The 18,125-nt window shown below is 40.2% G+C and overlaps 1 non-coding gene across 1 annotated transcript; it reads right to left on the bottom strand.

Moving 5' to 3' along the window:
• Window positions 1–16,680: 16,680 nt before the first annotated feature.
• Window positions 16,681–16,787, bottom strand: LOC124721607. Its single transcript, XR_007006357.1, has one exon. It is a non-coding gene; the product is annotated as a U6 spliceosomal RNA (small nuclear RNA).
• Window positions 16,788–18,125: the final 1,338 nt, after the last annotated feature.

Raw genomic sequence — 18,125 nt, 5'->3', positions numbered from 1 at the left:
ATGCGACGCGCCGACATGATGATTTCGACTATAAGCTGTTTATTACTACTCGTAAATTCAAAACATTTAAGAATTCCGGCAACGACATTCATCCACAAGCGTGGCTTCATCAATTCTCTCATTGACTACATTCCATTACTCTCGTTTTGCTTTTGTTGGTGTTCATCTTATATCCTCCCTTCAAGACACTGTCCATTCCGTTCAACTGCTCTTCCAAGTCCTTTGCTGTCTCTGACAGAATTACAATGTCATCGGCGAACCTTAAAGTTTTTATTTCTTCTCCATGGATTTTAATACCTACTCCGAACTTTTCTTTTGTTTCCTTTACTGCTTGCTCAATGTACAGGTTGAATAACATCGGGGAGAGGCTACAACCCTGTCTCACTCCCTTCCCAACCACTGCTTCCCTTTCATGTCCCTCGACTCTTGTAACTGCCATCTGATTTCTGTACAAATTGTAAATAGCCTTTCGCTCCCTGTATTTTACCCCTGCCACCTTTAGAATTTGAAAGGGAGTATTCCAGTCAACATTGTCAAAAGCTTTCTCTAAGTCTACAAATGCCAGAAATGTGGGTTTGCCTTTCCTTAATCTATTTTCTAAGATAAGTCGTAGGGTCAGTATTGCCTCACGTGTTCCCATATTTCTACGGAATCCTAACTGATCTTCCCCGAGGTGGGCTTCTATCAGTTTTTCCATTCGTCTGTACAGAATTCGCGTTAGTATTTTGCAGCCGTGACTTATTAAACTGACAGTTCGGTAATTTTCACATCTGTCAACGCCTGCTTTCTTTCGGATTGGAATTACTATATTCTTCTTGAAGTCTGAGGGTATTTCGCCTGTCTCATACATTTTGCTCACCAGATGGTAGAATTTTGTCAGGACTGGTTCTCCCAAGGCTGTCAGTAGTTCTAATGGAATGTTGTCTACTCCCGGGGCCTTGTTTCGACTTAGGTCTCTCAGTGCTCTATCAAATTCTTCACGCAGTATCATATCTCCCATTTCCTCTTAATCTACATCCTCTTCCATTTCCATAATATTGTCCTCAAGTACATCGCCCTTGTATAAACCCTCTATATACTCCTTCCACCTTTCTGCTTTTCCTTCTTTGCTTAGAACTGGGTGTCCATCTGAGCCCTTGATATTCATACAAGTGGTTCTCTTTTCTCCAAAGGTCTCTTTAATTTTCCTGTAGGCAGTATCTATCTTGCCCATCACAAATCCAAGAAAATATTTCCATTAACTACTTCAGGTTTTTTAAAGTTAAGGGAAAAGTCCTCGTTTATGCTTCCCTAGTTACGTCCATTTTTAGTCATATTAAGAGAAATGTTCCGGCTCATCAGACAGAAATTATGTCAACTCCTAGACTGACTGACAAGTAATTTTACAAGTGTGAAACTCAGCAGTGTCCGATTATATGAGCATTACTCTATGACTGCTGGCTGGGTGCTGTCTCTGGCACTGCCCATGACGCCTATTTAAACATGAGCGCAAGAAAGTTTTCACTAATTTTTGGAGTAAGGAAAGGCTCTGATTTACGCATTAGTCCTGGTAGGCTCTTGCCTAGGGCGCCGAGATCAAAGGGGGCACCGAAACATCTCTATCGTCGCTAATATTTTCAGTGGACTTGTCTAAAAATGCATGTAATTTGAAAATATAAAACACGAGAAAGCAGCATCGTCGCTGGAGGAGTATTTGGTTCATTGTTGAGTTCAGCCGGTTGGCGATTGTTACTGTCACTGGTCACAACTCCTTTATAACTGAGTTTCGCAGCGATTCGAGTAAAAGCTGACATTGCTTTGGTAGTCTCGATACTCTCGACGCGTAGCTATTATTATTCTTTTTTTTAAGTAGTGTATGCAACAAGATGAGTAACATGGAGGAGCTCGATGCCGCAAGAACTATTGGACGGAAAACGAAAACGCCCTCCAGGCTAAAAGAATTGGCAACTATTACTGCGGAGTCTTTTTAACTATAATCCGATCAAAGTTACTTGATAGTTGACACTTCACGCGTTACAGTCGGCTTCCTCCAATCAGAGCACTCAGAGTCACTCAAAAACCATTCACCATTGCCAAATTGTCAATTCCAATTCGTTGTTCGGCACTCTTTCTTGATGTATCTTGATCCCGAATCATGGATCCGGCACTTTAATTTCGTATTTCGTCACACGTGATAACTACACCAAAAACGACACCCACACACGAATACACACACACAAACGCACATACTACGATGCTAATGAAATACAGTAGTTTCATGCACAGCACTATGGGTTACTTCCGCACAAGACGCGATTCAGTATCACTCATAGTTTGACACTAATGTGCACTTCGTGCAACTGTTTCAACGTCAAGGTCGGCCTCATCTTAATGCTGCTGTCAGGCTTGTTAGCATGGGGCTGGGGAAGACACTGATGACGGAGGGCATGGCTAACATTGCAGTAATGCCAGTTGAGCGTATCTGTTGATCGGCTTTCACTAGGCACGGCCTTCACCTCAAAATAGGTATGGAAAGGGAAGGTTGACAAAGCTTATAGATGACAGTATAGCGGGCGGTGGTGGGATCACTCATGAAAAAATTCGTGTAGTAGTTGGTGTAGAGCCGCACCTAAGATTGAAGTCAGCTGATAGGTATCCCTGCTTAAAGGAAATCCCTCTAACGAAGGAATCACCTTCACAGGAGGTTAGGTATCCAAGTAATAATGGAATTAGCATATTTCATCAAAATATAAGAGGTATTAGAGGTAAAGTAAGTTTGTTGCTTATAGATGTTGACTCACATTATTGGTATATCGGAGCATTACATTTAATTTGACAGTTCAGAGGTTTCCTTTAGCAGGATACAAATTAGCTGGCTGTTTTTCAAGGACTTCTTTGCTGAGTGGGGGAGTGGCAATTTACGTAAAAAAAAAACAGTATTTCATTAGAGTCCGTAGACATACCACGGCATTGCGATAAACAGATGCTTGAATGTCGTGCAGGGGCAGTTGAATTTAGTGAAACTAAACTTCTATTGATTGTTGTGTAGGTCCCCTTACCCTGACTTCAGAGCATTTCTGCTCAAGCTAGAGAGGATTCTTGTTTCACTTCATAGAAAGTACCAAAAATTAGTTATATGTGGTGACTTCAGTATTAATTTTGTATATGACTGAGCAAGAAAAAGGATGTTACAAGATCTCCTAAATTCATATGATGCGATGCAGACTATGTTTTTTCCAGCCACGGTGCAGGGTAACAGTAACACAGCCATAAACAATATTTTTATTTATTCTTCACTACTAGGTGGACATTCTGTTAGCAAAAGGGTGAATAGCCTTGCAGACCATGATGCACTAAAAGGTTTTTGGGCTCAAACAAATGTTATATGTAATTACAAACTATTTAGAAAAACTAATCCAACGGCAATAGAGAGTTTTTTAAACCTCGTTAACGGACAAGAGTGGCAGGATGTTTATAATGCCGACAATATAGATGACAAATCCTGAATACATTTTCATGCTCTTTGAAAGTTGCTTTCCGTTAGAACGTTCTAAACAGGGTACTAGCAGTAAAAGGCAGCCTGGGTGGCTTACTAGTGGCATAAGTATATCATGTAGAACAAAGGGGGGATTATATCAAAATGTTAGAAATAGTCACAATCAGTCTACAGTAGGCCATTACAAACCGTACTGCAAGGTGCTTAGAAGTGTTATTAGGGAGGCAAAGAGTGTGTGGTACGCAAATAGAATAGATAATTCACGGGATAAACTCGAACCCATATAGTCAGTCGTGAAGGAAGTGTCTAGTCAGCAGCACAAGGTCGACGATATAAAGTCAGTTCGTAGTAAAAATATTTCTGTTAGTGTTTATATCATGTGTACAGAATTTAAAAATCACTTACTGGGCTTTGCTGGTGAATTAAATAAAAACTTAGTTTCCAGAGGGAGTCATATATTACTGTCTCGGAAAATGTCTTTCCGAGAGTGATTTCTGAAATACTCCTGTGTGATACTGACAAGGGGGAAATTGAGTCAGTAATTAAATCTCTGAAGACTATGGACTCTGATGGATATGATGGAGTGCCTAGCAGAATATTAAAGTACTGTGCTTCACGTGTTAGCCCTGTACTTAGCCGTATCTGTAATTTTTCCTTTAAAAATCGTCAGTTTCCTGAACGATTCAAGTACTCAGTAGTAAAACCAGTTTATAAAAAATGGAAAAAGGTATAATCTAGATAATTTTAGACCAATTTCTGTGCCATCAGCGTTTGCTAAAGTTATTGGAAAAGCTGTATATGTAAGGATAATTAATAATTTTATTTCACATAGTTTGCTATCAAATGTACGGTTCGGCTTTCGAAGTGGTTTAACAACTGAAAACGCTATATTCTCTTCTCTCTGTGAGGTACTGTATGAATTAAACAAAAGGTTTCGAACGCTAGGCATCTTTTTTTGATTTAACTGAGGCGTTTGATTGTGTTGACCACAAAATATTGCTCCAGAAGTTGCACCATTATGGAATACGGGCAGTAACTCACAGTTAGTTCAATTCTTACTTTAACAACAGACAGCAGGAGGTCGTTAACCTCAGTGTTGAGAATGGCTATGATGTGTGGTCTGAGTGGGGCACGGTCAAATGGGGGGGGTGCACCAGTGATCAGTGCAGGGTCCACTCCTGTTCCTTATTTATATAAATGATATGCCCTCCAGTACTGCAGGTGATTCTAAAACGTTTGTTTGCAGATGACACTAGCTTGGTAGTAAAGGATGTTGTGTGCAACACTGGTACTGTTTCAGATAGTGCACTTCATGATGTAAGTTCTTGGATTGTAGAAAATAGCCGGCCGAGGTGGCCGAGCGGTTCTAGGCGCTACAGTCTGGAACCGCAGGACCGCTACGACCGCAGATTCGAATCCTGCCTCGGGCATGGATGTGTGTGAAGTCCTTAGGTTAGTTAGGTTTCAGTAGTTCTAAGTTCTAGGGGACTGATGACCTCAGATGTTAAGTCCCATAGTGCTCAGAGCCATTTGAACCATTTTGTAGAAAATAAACTAATGCTAAATCATAGTAAGACTCAGTCTTTACCTTTTCTAACAGTTCAACAATATCTGACATTTTAATTTCGTAAAATGGGCATGTGATTAGTGAAACTGAACAGTTTAAATTCCTAAGTGTTCAGTAAGATATTAAACTGTCATGGAAAGCCCACGTTCAAGATCTTGTTCAAAGGCTTAATGCTGCCATTTTTACTATTCGAATGGTATCTGAAGTAAGTGACACTTAGACACAAAAAGTAGTCTACATTGCTTATTTTCATTCGCTTAAGACATATGGTATTGTATTTTGCGGCAACTCTTCCCATTCTCAAAGGATATTTTTGCCTCAGGACGGGCGGTTCGGGCAATCAGTGGTGTAAGTTCGCGAATCTCTTATCGACCCCTGTTCACTAGGCTGGGTATTCTGACATTGGCCTCTCAACATATATATTATTTACTGTCGTTTCTTGTTAACAATACCAGCTCATTCCCAAGAATTAGCATCTTTCACTCAGTTAATACTAGGCAGAAATCCAATCTGCATTTGGATCACACTTCCTTGACTCTTGTGCGAAAAGGTGAGCAGTGTACTGCTACATCCATTTTCAATAAGTTACCACTAGAATGTAAAGATCTTAGCAGTAATCCACGCGCTTTCAAATCGAAAATGAAGAGTTTCCTCCCGGGTCACTCTATTGTGTCGAGGAGTTCCTTGAAAAATTAAGGTTATTCCTGTGTTACATTGTTCACTGCGTTTACCATAAACTTATTGCTTGTCTATTTTTGGGTTCATAAACATTTTATTTTATCTGTTATTATTCTCACGTTTTAATTTAATGTACTGACGCGTTCCACGATCTTGGAGATCTGCTTCCCAATTTGGTCCTACGGAACCAGACAACCAGACGCCTAAAATAAAATAAATAAAACATACAGTTATTATAGTCACAGCGATCGGCTTACATTATAGTGCGATTAAAACTACTTTGTTCTTGACAAGTAGCCGAGCACGTGGCCTTGAGGGAGCGCGGGCCAGTCGCACGCTGCGAGTCAGCACCCGTTATTCTGCTTACTTGCCATTCTTACTCGTAAGCGGTCAGTAGCTGCTAACACCTGGTCTCGTGCGAATCGCGTCGTGTGAACTGCGTTATTTTAGGATCTGCAATTCGTCTGTTCCATTGCGTGTATGTGACAAATTACTGTAGTGGCTTGTCTGCACAAAATGCCCGAAAATGAAAAGCAGGGGCGTCCTAAAATCCACAGCTCTAAATCATCGTTGAAGAAAGTCGGACAAGGAATATCATTTCAAGAACAATCGAGTGAATACGTCTGGAAAGCAAGACAGTATTTTGAGATGGAAAGAGAATGGAGGGCCTCTTATTTCCATTAGTAAGGTAATCGAGAGGATTGTGGCGGCATTAAAAGCAAGCAGAACAACCGTTATAAATATAGGCAAGGACCAAAATGAAAAACTGAATACACGTTTAGGACCATCAAATCTTAATTTAGAGCTGTCAAGTCTGGGGAAAAAACGATGCATCGAGGAACGTGTGACAAATCCTGTTTCTTTGAACAGGATACAATTCGCAGACATTCGTATGCTTGTTATCACGGTATAGAGTATCCAACGTTACGAAAACTGCATGTAACGCTTAAAGCAGCTGAACTTTTTGTTGGCAGTGAGTCATCTCTTCGGTTGGTATTATTAACCTGGAACTTAATTACAAAAAATACCTTTTCGTGAGGTACTCTTGGAATGACGAGATACTGTTGCATGGCGATGCCGGTTTATGCCGCAGGTAAAGGACAGTGATGTAGATGATTTCGTGTTGATAGATGAAACGTGGTTGAATTCTGGTCATACGCTGAAGACGTTAGTCTGACAGATCACAAAAAGGAACGAGTGTATCTATTGGCAAAGGAAGCAGAATTATTATTGTTTATGCAGGTACAGCCCGTGGGTTTGTCCCTGGCTGTTTACACGTTTTCAGGCGAAAGAAAACCTGGTATTTTCGAGGTAAGTCTAGGGACCGATAGTCTGAAAATTCGCTATTACCGAATTTGGAGGAACCGTCGTGCATTATTATTGATAACGTGCCGTAACACATTGCAGTAAAGGACAAATCCCCAGCGAAATCTTCTAGAACAGAAGGAATCAAACAGTGGTTACGACAGAATAATATAAAAATCGATGACGGAATGAAGAAAGTAGAACTATTAGAAACGGACTCACATCGTAAGCCGCGATTCCCCACATACGTTGTAGACGAAGTTGCCGACAAGCACGGACATTCTGTAATTAGATTACCGTCCTATCACTGCCACTTTAAGGTTATAGAGCTCATTGGGCCCGAAATCAAACGGTACATAGCACCTGAAAACAAGAAATTCACGCTTTCAGAAGTGGAAATACTTTTACATGAGGCTGACTCTGAAATAATTGTGGAAAACTGGAGTAATGTTGTAGCCAACACATATTCCGGAAGCACGGAAGAACAAATTCACATTGGAAGGTAGGGTTTCCGAATTAATTATTGCCATCGGGGAGTCATTTGAAAGTTCCTACGACATAGATACAAGCGGAATTCACGGAAACAAAACATGTCGAGTGATGCTAAGTTGCAACAGAATTTGTACCTCTTGGTGGAGGTAGTGGTGGTTTCGTTGTCTTGGTATTTTGAATTTTACGATTTGTTGCGAAATTCGTGGAACAAGACAAAAATTTAACAGTAACCCTCCTTAAGCGTCGGTATTACTGTAGGTCTTTCCCTAGTGGGTGAGACTTTTGGTCTGTGTCTTGTGGTGGACTAAGAGCCAGTGGCAGTTTCCAACTGTACTGACAGTGGAACTGCATATCATCTCAGACATACTGTGTGTCAAGAAAGTAAACGTATTTGTCCTGAATCAGCAGTTTGCCGTTTGAAGATTCCAGCACACACCATCGTGCCTATGAGTCAAACTGGTTTGGCCAGACCAGCGAATGGGTGCACCTCACGCTGAAATTTGTCGGGATTTCAGGGCTCTGCTGTCCCCTGCCCCGCGTAAGATACACTATGTGATCAAAAGTATCCGGACACCCCCAAAAACATACGTTTCTCATATTAGGTGCATTGTGCTGCCGCCTACTGCCAGGTACTCCATATCAGCGACCTCAGTAGTCATTAGATATCGTGAGAGAGCAGAATGGGGCGCTCCACGGAACTCACCGACTTCGAACGTGATCAGGTAATTGGGAGTCACTGTGTCATACGTCTGTACGCGAGATATCCACACTCCTAAACATCCCTAGGTCCACTGATTCCGATGTGATACTGCAGTGGAAACGTGAAGGGACACGTACAGCACAAAAGCGTGAAGGTCGACCCCGTCTGTTGACTGACAGCGACTGTCGACAGTTGAAGAGGGTCGTAATGTGTAATAGGCAGACATCTATCCAGACCATCACACAGGGATTCCAAACTGCATCAGGATCCACTGCAAATACTATGACAGTTAGGCGGGAGGTGAGAAAACTTGGTTTTCATGGTCGAGCGACTGCTCATAAGCCACACATCACGTCGGTAAATCCCAAACGACGCCTCGCTTGGTGTAAGGAGCGTAAACATTGGACGATTGAACAATGAAAAACATTGTGGAGTGACGAATCACGGAATACAATGTAGCGATCCGATGGCAGGGTGTGGGTATGGTGAATGCCCAGTGAACGTCATCTGCCAGCGTGTGTAGCGCCAACAGTAAAATTCGGAAGCGGTGGTGTTATGGCGTGGTCGTGTTTTTCATGGATGTGGTTTGCACCCCTTGTTGTTTTGCGTGGCACTATCACAGCAAATGGTTCAAATGGCTCTGAGCACTATGGGACTCGACTGCTGTGGTCATCAGTCCCCTAGAACTTAGAACTACTTAAACCTAACTAACCTAAGGACATCACACACACCCATGCCCGAGGCAGGATTCGAACCTGCGACCGTAGGAGCAGCGCGGCTCCGGACTGGAGCGCCTAGAACCGCACGGCCACCACGGCCGGCCCTATCACAGCACAGGCCTATATTGATGTTTTAAACACCTTATTGCTTCCCACTGTTGAAGAGCAATTCGGGGATGGTGATTGCATCTTTCAACATGATCGAGCACCTGTTCATAGTGCACTGCCTGTGGCGGAGTGGTTACACGACAGTAACATCCCTATAATCCCTATAATGGTCTGTACAGTCTTGACCTGAATCCTAAAGAACACCTTTGGGATATTTTGGAATGCCGACTTCGTGCCAGGCCTCATCGACTGACATCGATACTTCTTCTCAGTGCAGCACTCCGTGAAGAATGGGCTGCCATTCCCCAAGAAACCTTCCAGCACCTGACTAACGTATGCCTGCGAGAGTTGAAGCTGTCATCAAGGCTAAGGGTGGGCCAACACCATATTGAATTCCGGCATTACCGATGGAGGGCGCCACGAACTTGTAAGTCATTTTCAGCCAGGTATCCGGATACTTTTGATCACATAATGTATATCAGCGTTTCATCGGTGCTGTGCTAGCAGAAGCCTGCGCACAGCGGCATCTGGCAACATTGCACAGCAGCTCAGCCAGCTGTCAGGTACAAAGTAGTTTTAATCGCACTGTAGATAAACTTCGCATGACGTAGTGGTAAGTTCCCATGAGACCAAACTGTTGAGGTCATCTGTTCCTAGGCTGACACACTACTTAATCTAACTTAAACTAACTTACGCTAAGGACGACACTCACATCCATGCCCGGGGATAGACTCGAACCTCCGATTGGGGGAGCCGCGCTAACGGTGGTATGGCGCCGCAGACCGCGCAGTAACCCGCGCGGCATCGCACGGCATTGCATGGAGTCGAATTTGGGAAGGCCACAATTCCTGGGTCACTACATGCATACATATTAACCCAAAAGACGACGTTGTGGCATAATGCAATGATTAGCGTATGATCTTGATGCGTAGAAGGTCGGAGGTTCAAATATAGCGATTTTGTATAATTTCTAAATCTAATCAAAAGAGTTTGATTATTGTTTTATTCATGTAATTGGTTCAAACGTATTTTTTTTTTTTTTTGTATTTCTAGTTCTTTGACACATCATTTTCATCATCGTATTGACTTTTTTATCTGCTCTTATTTTTTCCTATGATTCATTTTTCTTTGGAATCTGGCTGCGCCGCCCATAATCTGCAACCAAGTGCCAACGGACACTGCTAGTCAGTTGGTAACATGGCAGCTCGTGTAGCCTGTGTAGGGATAGTTTCAGGTAACCAATGATAGAGAGAAAGTTTGCTTTTAGTGCTGAAACTAATTTTTTCTGTCTCGAATTTGCTCACGGAGGTTAGCTTTAATTGCTGTGACTATCCTGTCCGAGCTTCTTCATCTCCATATAGCCACTGCAACCTACATCTTTCTGAATCGGCATTCTGTATTCATCTTTGCTCTGCCTCTACGGTTTTTGACCCCCGTACTTCCCTCCAGTACTTGATGTCTCAAAATGTGTTCTATCAACCGATCCCTTCTATTGGTCAAGTGGTACCACAAATTTCTTGTCTCCCCAATTCTTTTCAGTACCTCAACATTATCTGCATGAACTACCCATCTAATCTTCGACGTTTTTCTGTAGCACCACATTTCGAAAGCTACTATTCCCTTTTTCTAAACTATTTACCTTCCATGTTTCACTTCTGTACATGGACAGGCTCCAGGCAAATACTTTCAGAAACGACTTCATAACACTTAAATCTATATCCGATGTTAACAAATTTCTCTTCTTCACAAATGCTTTTCTTGCCATTGACAGTCTACATTTTGTATCCTCTCTATTTCGGCCATCATCAGTTATTTTACACCTCAAATAGCAAAAATCATCAACTACTTCAAGTGTGTCGTTTGCTAATGCAATTCCCTCAACATCATCTTATTTAATTCGAATACATGCAATTACCCTTGTTTTGTTTTTGTTTATGCTCATCTTACACCCTCCTTTCAAGACAATGACCATTCTGTTCAACTGCTGTTCCAAGTCCTTTGCTGTCTCTGACAGAATTACAATGCCATCGGCAAATTTCAGGGTTTCTATTTTCTTTTCATTGAACTTTAATCTTACTCCAGCCATTTCTTTGATTTCCTTTACTGCTTGTCCAATTTACAGATTGTATAACATCGGGGATGGCTACAACTCTGTCTCACTCCATTCTCAGTCACTGCCTCCCAACATGCCCGTCGACTCTTATACTTGCCGTCTGGTTTCTGAACACGTTGTAAATAGCCTTTCGCTCCCTGTATTTTAGCCCTGCTAACTTCAGAATTTCAAAGGAAGTTTACCAGTCAGCATTTTCAAAAGTTTTCTCTAAATGTACAAATGCTATAAATGTAGGCCTGCCTTTCCTTAATATCTTCTAAGATAAGTCGTAGGATCAGTAGTGTCTTGTGTGTTCCCACATTTCTCCGGGATCTCAACTGGTCTCTCCGAAGGTCGGCTTTTACCAGTTTTTCTATTTTCTGTAGAAAATTCTTCTTAGTATTTTGCAGCCTTGACTTGTTAAACTGATAGTTCGATCATTTTCACACCTGTCAGCAGCTGCTTCCTTTGGAATTAGAATTATGACAGTCTTCTTAAAGTCTGAGGGTATTACACCTGTGTCATGGATCTACCACACCAGATGGAAGAGCTTTGTCATGGCTGCCTCTCCCACGAGTAATAGTAGTTCTGACGGAATATCGTCTATTCTCGAGGCCTTGTTTCGACTTACATCTTTCAGAATTCTATCAAATTCTTCTCGCAGTATCATATCTCCCATCTCCTCTTCATCTATGTCCACTTCCGTTTCTACAATCTTGCCTTCTAGTTTACCTCCCTTGTATAGACCCTCAATATATATTTTCCACCATTCACTTTCCCCTTCTTGTGTTAGAACTGGTTTTCTATCTGAGCTCTCGATATTCTTATAGCTACATCTTCAATGTTCCTTTTGGCAGTATCTACCTTTCCCCTAGTGAAATATGCTTCTAAATTCTTACGTTTTTTCCTCTGGCCATTTCTACTTATCCATTTTGCACTTCTTGTCGATCTCATTATTTAAACATTTATATTCCATTCCATCTGCTTCATTTGGTGCATTTTTACATTTTCTCCTTTCATCAATTAAATTTAATATCCCTTGTGTTATCCAAGGATTTGTACTAGGCCTTATCGTATTACCTATTTATCCTCTGCTGCCTTCACTGTTAAAGCTACTCATTCATCTTCTACTGTATTCCTTTCCCCTGTTCTAGTCAACCATTGCCTAATGCTCCCTCCGGAACTCTCAAAAGCCTCTGGTTCTTTCTACATGTACATCTGTATCTGTACTCTGCAAACCACCGTGAGGTGCTTGGCAGAGAGTATGTCCCATTGTACCAGTTATTACGGTTTGTTCCTGTTCCATTCACGTATGGAGGGCGGGAAGAATCATTGAATGCCTCTGTGTGTGCAAAAATTATTCTAATCTTACTCTCAAGACCTCTATGCGAGTGATTCGTAGAAGATTGTAATATATTCCTAGAGTAATCATTCGAAGCCAGCACTTGAAACTTTGTTAAGACTTTCTCGGGAGAGTTTATGTCTATCTTCAAAGTTCAGCTCCTTCCTGTGACACTCTCCCTTGGGTTAAACAAACCTGTGGCCATTCATGCTGTTCTTCTCTGTATATGTTCCATACACCCTGTTAGTTCTATCTGGTATGGTTCCCACACACTTGAGTAATATTCTAGAACCGATTGCGCAGGTGATTTGTAAGCAATCTCCTTTGTAAACTGATTGCACTTCCCCAATATTCTACCAATAAACCGAAGTCTACCACCCTCTTTACGCACAATGAACCTATGTGATCATTCCATTTCGTGTCCCTACAAAGTGTTACACCAAGGAATTTTTATAAGTTGACCAATTCCAAAAATGACACACTGACATTTATAGTCAAAAGTTACTCGTTTTTTCGTTTTGTGATGTGCCAAATTTTACATTTCTGAACATTTAGAGCAAGTTGCCAATCTCTGCACCACGTTGATATCTTATCAAAATATGAATATTTATGCAGCTACTTTCAGATAGTACTTCATTTCAGATAACTGCATCATCTGCAAAACGCCTGGATGACTGCAAGATCATTAGTATACAACATGAACAGCAAGGGTCCTAACATACTTCCCTGGGTCACTCCCAAAGTTACTTCTACGTTTGGCAATGACTATCCATCCTAGACATCATGCTGTGTCCTCCCTACCAAAAAGCCCTCAATCCAATCACAAATTTCACTTGATGTTCCATACGATCGTACTTTTAGCAATAAGTGTAGTTGCAGTACTGTCTTTCAACTTATCAAGGTCCCATCTCCTTAATTTCCTGCCTTTTCCCTGTTTCTTAAGTTTTAATCTACGGTTCATAACCAACAAATTGTGGTCAGAGGCGACATCTGCCCCTGGAAATATGTTACAATTTAAAATCTGGTTCCTAAATCTCTGTTTTACCATTATACAACCAATCTGAAACCCTCCAACGTCTCAAGGTCTTTTCCACGTATACAGCCTTTTGTATGATTGTTAAATCAAGTGTTAGCGATGATTAAATTACACTCTGCGCAAAATTCTACCAGGCAGCTTCGTCTTTCATTCCATTCCCTTAGTCCATATCCACCTGCTATTTTTCCTTCTCTTGCTTTTAGTACTAGCGAGTTCCAATCCCCCATGACTAATAAATTTTCGTCTCCCTTAACTATCTGTATTAATTCTTTTGTCTCCTCAAACATTTCTTCAATTTCTCCATCATCTGCAGAACAGGATGACATGTAAACTTGTACTACTGTGATATGTTTGGGCTTCGTGTCTATCTCGGCTATGACAATGTGTTCACTATGCTGTCTATTTTCTTATTCATTATTAAACCCACCCCTGCAGTACCCCTACTTGATTTTGTATTTATAACGCTGTATTCACCTGAACAGAAGTACTGTTTGCTCCTGTCACCAAGACTCACTAATTCCCACTACCTATTCGTTTCCCTAATCAACCTGCCCAATTAAGGGATCTAACCTTCCACACTCCGATATGTGAATGCCAGTTGTGATGACATCCTCCTGAGTAGTCTCCACATGGAGATTCAAATGGGGGACTATTTTACGGCCGGAATATTTTAGCCAAGTGGACGCCATCATCATTTAACTATACAGTAGAGCTGCAAGCCCTAGGGAAGAATTACAGCTGTAATTTCCCCTTGCTTTCAGCCGTTCAGATTACGAGCACAGCAAGGCTGTTTTGTTACAAGGCCAGTTCAGTCAGTTATCCAGACTGTTGCACCTGCAACTGCTGAGAAGGCTCCTGCCCCTCTTCAGAAACCGCACGTCTGTCAGGCCTCTCAACAGCTACCACTCCATTGTGGTTGCGCCTGTGGTCGACTATCTGCATTGTTGTATATGTCTTCAGAATTGTAAAAAAATAACTTTGCAGATTGTCAACAGAAAATCTAGCTTTGTAAATGAACTAACTGAAGGATTAAAAAATCGCATTGTGAATTATTTTCCATCAGAAAAAAATAGTTTTTAAATAAACTGACAGCAGAAAAAAACTGTTAATAAAGATTAAACAATAGTGTTAACGAATTGTATTGCAAAAATTGTTATTATTAAACTGTTAGTTAATTTGTTATATCATTGTTATTATTTCCTGATCTTTCCCTAATAGAGTTATTGTTAGTAATAAAATGTTTATAACCGGACGTTTCCCTATTATGTACAGACCTCTGCAAAAAGCGTCGACTAGAGCAGTTGTACCATTGGTCAATTAAAATCAGCTGTAGACAGAGCATCTCACGTCTCCGACACACCTCGTGGTGGCTGCTTCCAACATTGCTCCATGCTACACATTAATAGTATTTTTTAAATGACCCGCCGTGTTTGTGTGTCACCTATAACCTACCGGTAGCCGGTAGCTGATTGACAATGCTGTAGCGACAAGGGACAGGAGTCAACTGTCAAGCAGTTTTAATCAGATTATAATGCCATTATTTATTGTATCATATGTAATGTGGAACCCTTTTCTCTGTAAGGACTAGAGCAGCAGCAAAAAAATAAAAAAATAAATAAATAAATTATAAAGCTAAAAATGTCAACAGTTGCAAACGAACTACTTGGATTCCGGGGGTAGGGGGTGGGGGGAAGGTGTCAGCGGCTGGAAGGGGCGCCATCTGTAAGTAAAGGATGTCGCGAATTCGAGGTTACTGCATGTTTCACAGAAACGTAAAAGACAGGAAAGATAGATGTACACATTAGGACGTGAAGTAGTGTGATTTTAACTGTTGATTTTATGTCTTTAAAATGGTATTAATGTCAGATTCAATTTTTCGTTGCGGAATTTATAGCATGTAGGTGTATTTATCTCCGGTATTCAATATACCTTTTGGAAACAAAAAATGGTTACAAGACAATAACCTTGTATTTTCGAAAAGATTACATTTTAGGATTTTAACGTTCTAGACATTTTAAGATAAAAACAATTTTGAATGTAGATATTTTCATTATTACATATACTACTATCTTATTAAAAGTATCCAGACACCTATTAATGGACATTATTATGGATGTGTCCACTCTTCGACTTTATGACGGCTTGAACTGTGCTGGGGAAACTTTCAGTGAGATGTCTGAAAGTCTGTAGAGGAATGGCGGCTCATTCTTCCTCACGAATCGAAATTAGAGAAGGTAGTATGTTGGAAGCTAAGTCTGGACCGAATCCAACGCTCTAACTCATCTCTCCATTGGGTTTATGAATGTTATTGTCCGTAATCATTGTCTCACAGATGATGATTTCAAATAACGTACGTCAAACAGAAAACAATCATTAGTTCATGAATCGTAAGCTTTGAATATGTCCTTACAGAAGTTGTCACTGCACAAAATACTTATCTTGTTATCGTCAGCAAACCCTGTAAACCGTACACTATTAACAAAGTTTAGAAAATTTCAGCTTGGATAAGAATCTGGAGATTTTAAGTCTACATCGTATAGAAAAGAGAGTAGAAACAGTATTTATGTTACGGTGGTACTATAGTAAGTTACACCTCGCTACGTCTCAATGTTTTTTTTCTTATCCTAGGTTTTTTACATTTCTGTCGTCATATGATCAAAACAAGCCCAACAGCGAAAATGCGCTAGCTTTCTGAAGAAACATTTTCTTCAAATCCCATTGTCGGTAGCGAAAAGGTCGCTACTACTGAATCACAGATGAAAATACTCATTCAGCATTATTTTATTAATTCGCAGCGAGAAAGGTGGTAAACTGGGTTCTGGCACAGGCAAAAGTTGTTGTTGGTATATTGTTTGCGCGTGGAATCTACGTAGAAAAATCCGGAATGCTGTGACGGAAACACCAGCATAATAGTTAATAAGCGTTCAGAACTCCACTGAGCAAGGTGCAGCAGTGCGAAGACACTGGATTCGTATGCGGGAGGACAGCGGCTCCAACACTCTTTCTCTGATCCATGCTTGCTTAAATGTAACTTAGATCTTGTCGAGGTTTAAAATTTACATTAACATTTTGAGAAGCGATTTACGCTAAGTCTCACCAAACATGGTAGTCATAGTTTGTCATATGTGAATTTATTTAATATTCTTTCGTCGATATGTAACTTATAAAAAATGTGGAACGCTTCACGATTTTGCGTGTCATCCTTGCGCAGGGGCCATGCTAATCTTCTCTGTATCGTTCCAATTTTAGTATATGTACCGCCGAAGCGAGTACGAGACAAGTTGAGAGACTTTTAGTATATATAATTGGTAAAAGACTTCAAAACTTCATTGTAGAAGTGCTTTAGTAGTGTGGTCGTCAATAGGTTATTTATTGAAACAAAAAGAAACACCTTCATTTCATTTGCTGTTATGAGTTCTTCTGCGCCCACTGCAGTACAGAATCTTATGTTTTCAAATTCTTTTATTCTGTTTCCTTTATTTTCTTTTAACTGTTCGGCCCATTTATTGGCATGTGGCGGCGCTTGCCACGCCATCTCGTAACGTCATGCGACACTACGTTGACAGCTTCTAAACGTGCTACTTTGTGCTGCCATCTGTTGGTTGAAGTTGGCACCGCATCTAGCTGTGACGATATTTGATCAATTTCCGTCAGAGAGAACGATACAGCAGATAAAACGTTTAAGTTAGGTTATTCTCTATCACTGCCGTACAAATAAATACTACATGAATTTTCCTCGGGAGGATGATGCACACAACCAAAGTAACTGACACTAGCGATGTAGTGCCTACACATTCTGTGTACCAACTCATCTACTGCTGCAGTATTTTGAATTACTGATTTAAAATGTCATATCGCTATCTTGCAAGAAATTTGGCACATCTTGAAAGCCACTAGCTTAGAGGAAAGCTCACTTAAAGATAGCAACCAAAGTTTAACTGAACATTACTTACCTCCTTGAAATCACATCAGCAAAAATCTTTTACTTTGTAGCTAGTACATACTCAGAAACAACTTTTGTATAGATTTTTCACAACACTTCTCTAAAAACAAAACTTCAGTTTAAGTTAATGGAATCTGACTTGCGACATACAAAAATATAAATTTCGGCTCTTATATTTGTAAAAGATATATAATAAATAATTTAAAAAATAAATAATGACAAGAAAAAATTTAATATAAAAATACAACATAACAGTGCACAAAATTATTTTAATCAAAAAATTAATATAGTCAGTTCTTTTGGTTTGTTTCATATGTTACATAAAATTAGGCAGTTCATAAAAATTACTCCACAAGTTATCAATCAAAATTATATTTATATATCTTTATCTATTAACTGCAATAATGCAGTCTTTTTAGCATCTGCTATACTTTTACTAATAGTATAGCCTTTCACCAGACAGCTTCTGGTTGTCACTTTCAGATGGTTACTGTTGGATAGTTTTACTATTATTAGTTAATAATACTACTTTAAAATCTTGTTCACTATAAGAGTTCTTGTACATTAACTCGTTTGGTTTATCGTGGTTAACTATTAAAAATTTTAACATAAGAAATCTTGATGGTTTCTTTGTCAATATTTCTTTTATTGATCTCAATTCTTTTTTT

This window comes from Schistocerca piceifrons, chromosome 1 (genome assembly GCF_021461385.2).
Source record: "Schistocerca piceifrons isolate TAMUIC-IGC-003096 chromosome 1, iqSchPice1.1, whole genome shotgun sequence".
NCBI classification, from domain to species: domain Eukaryota; kingdom Metazoa; phylum Arthropoda; class Insecta; order Orthoptera; family Acrididae; genus Schistocerca; species Schistocerca piceifrons.
This window is presented reverse-complemented; position numbering and strand designations above follow the sequence as displayed.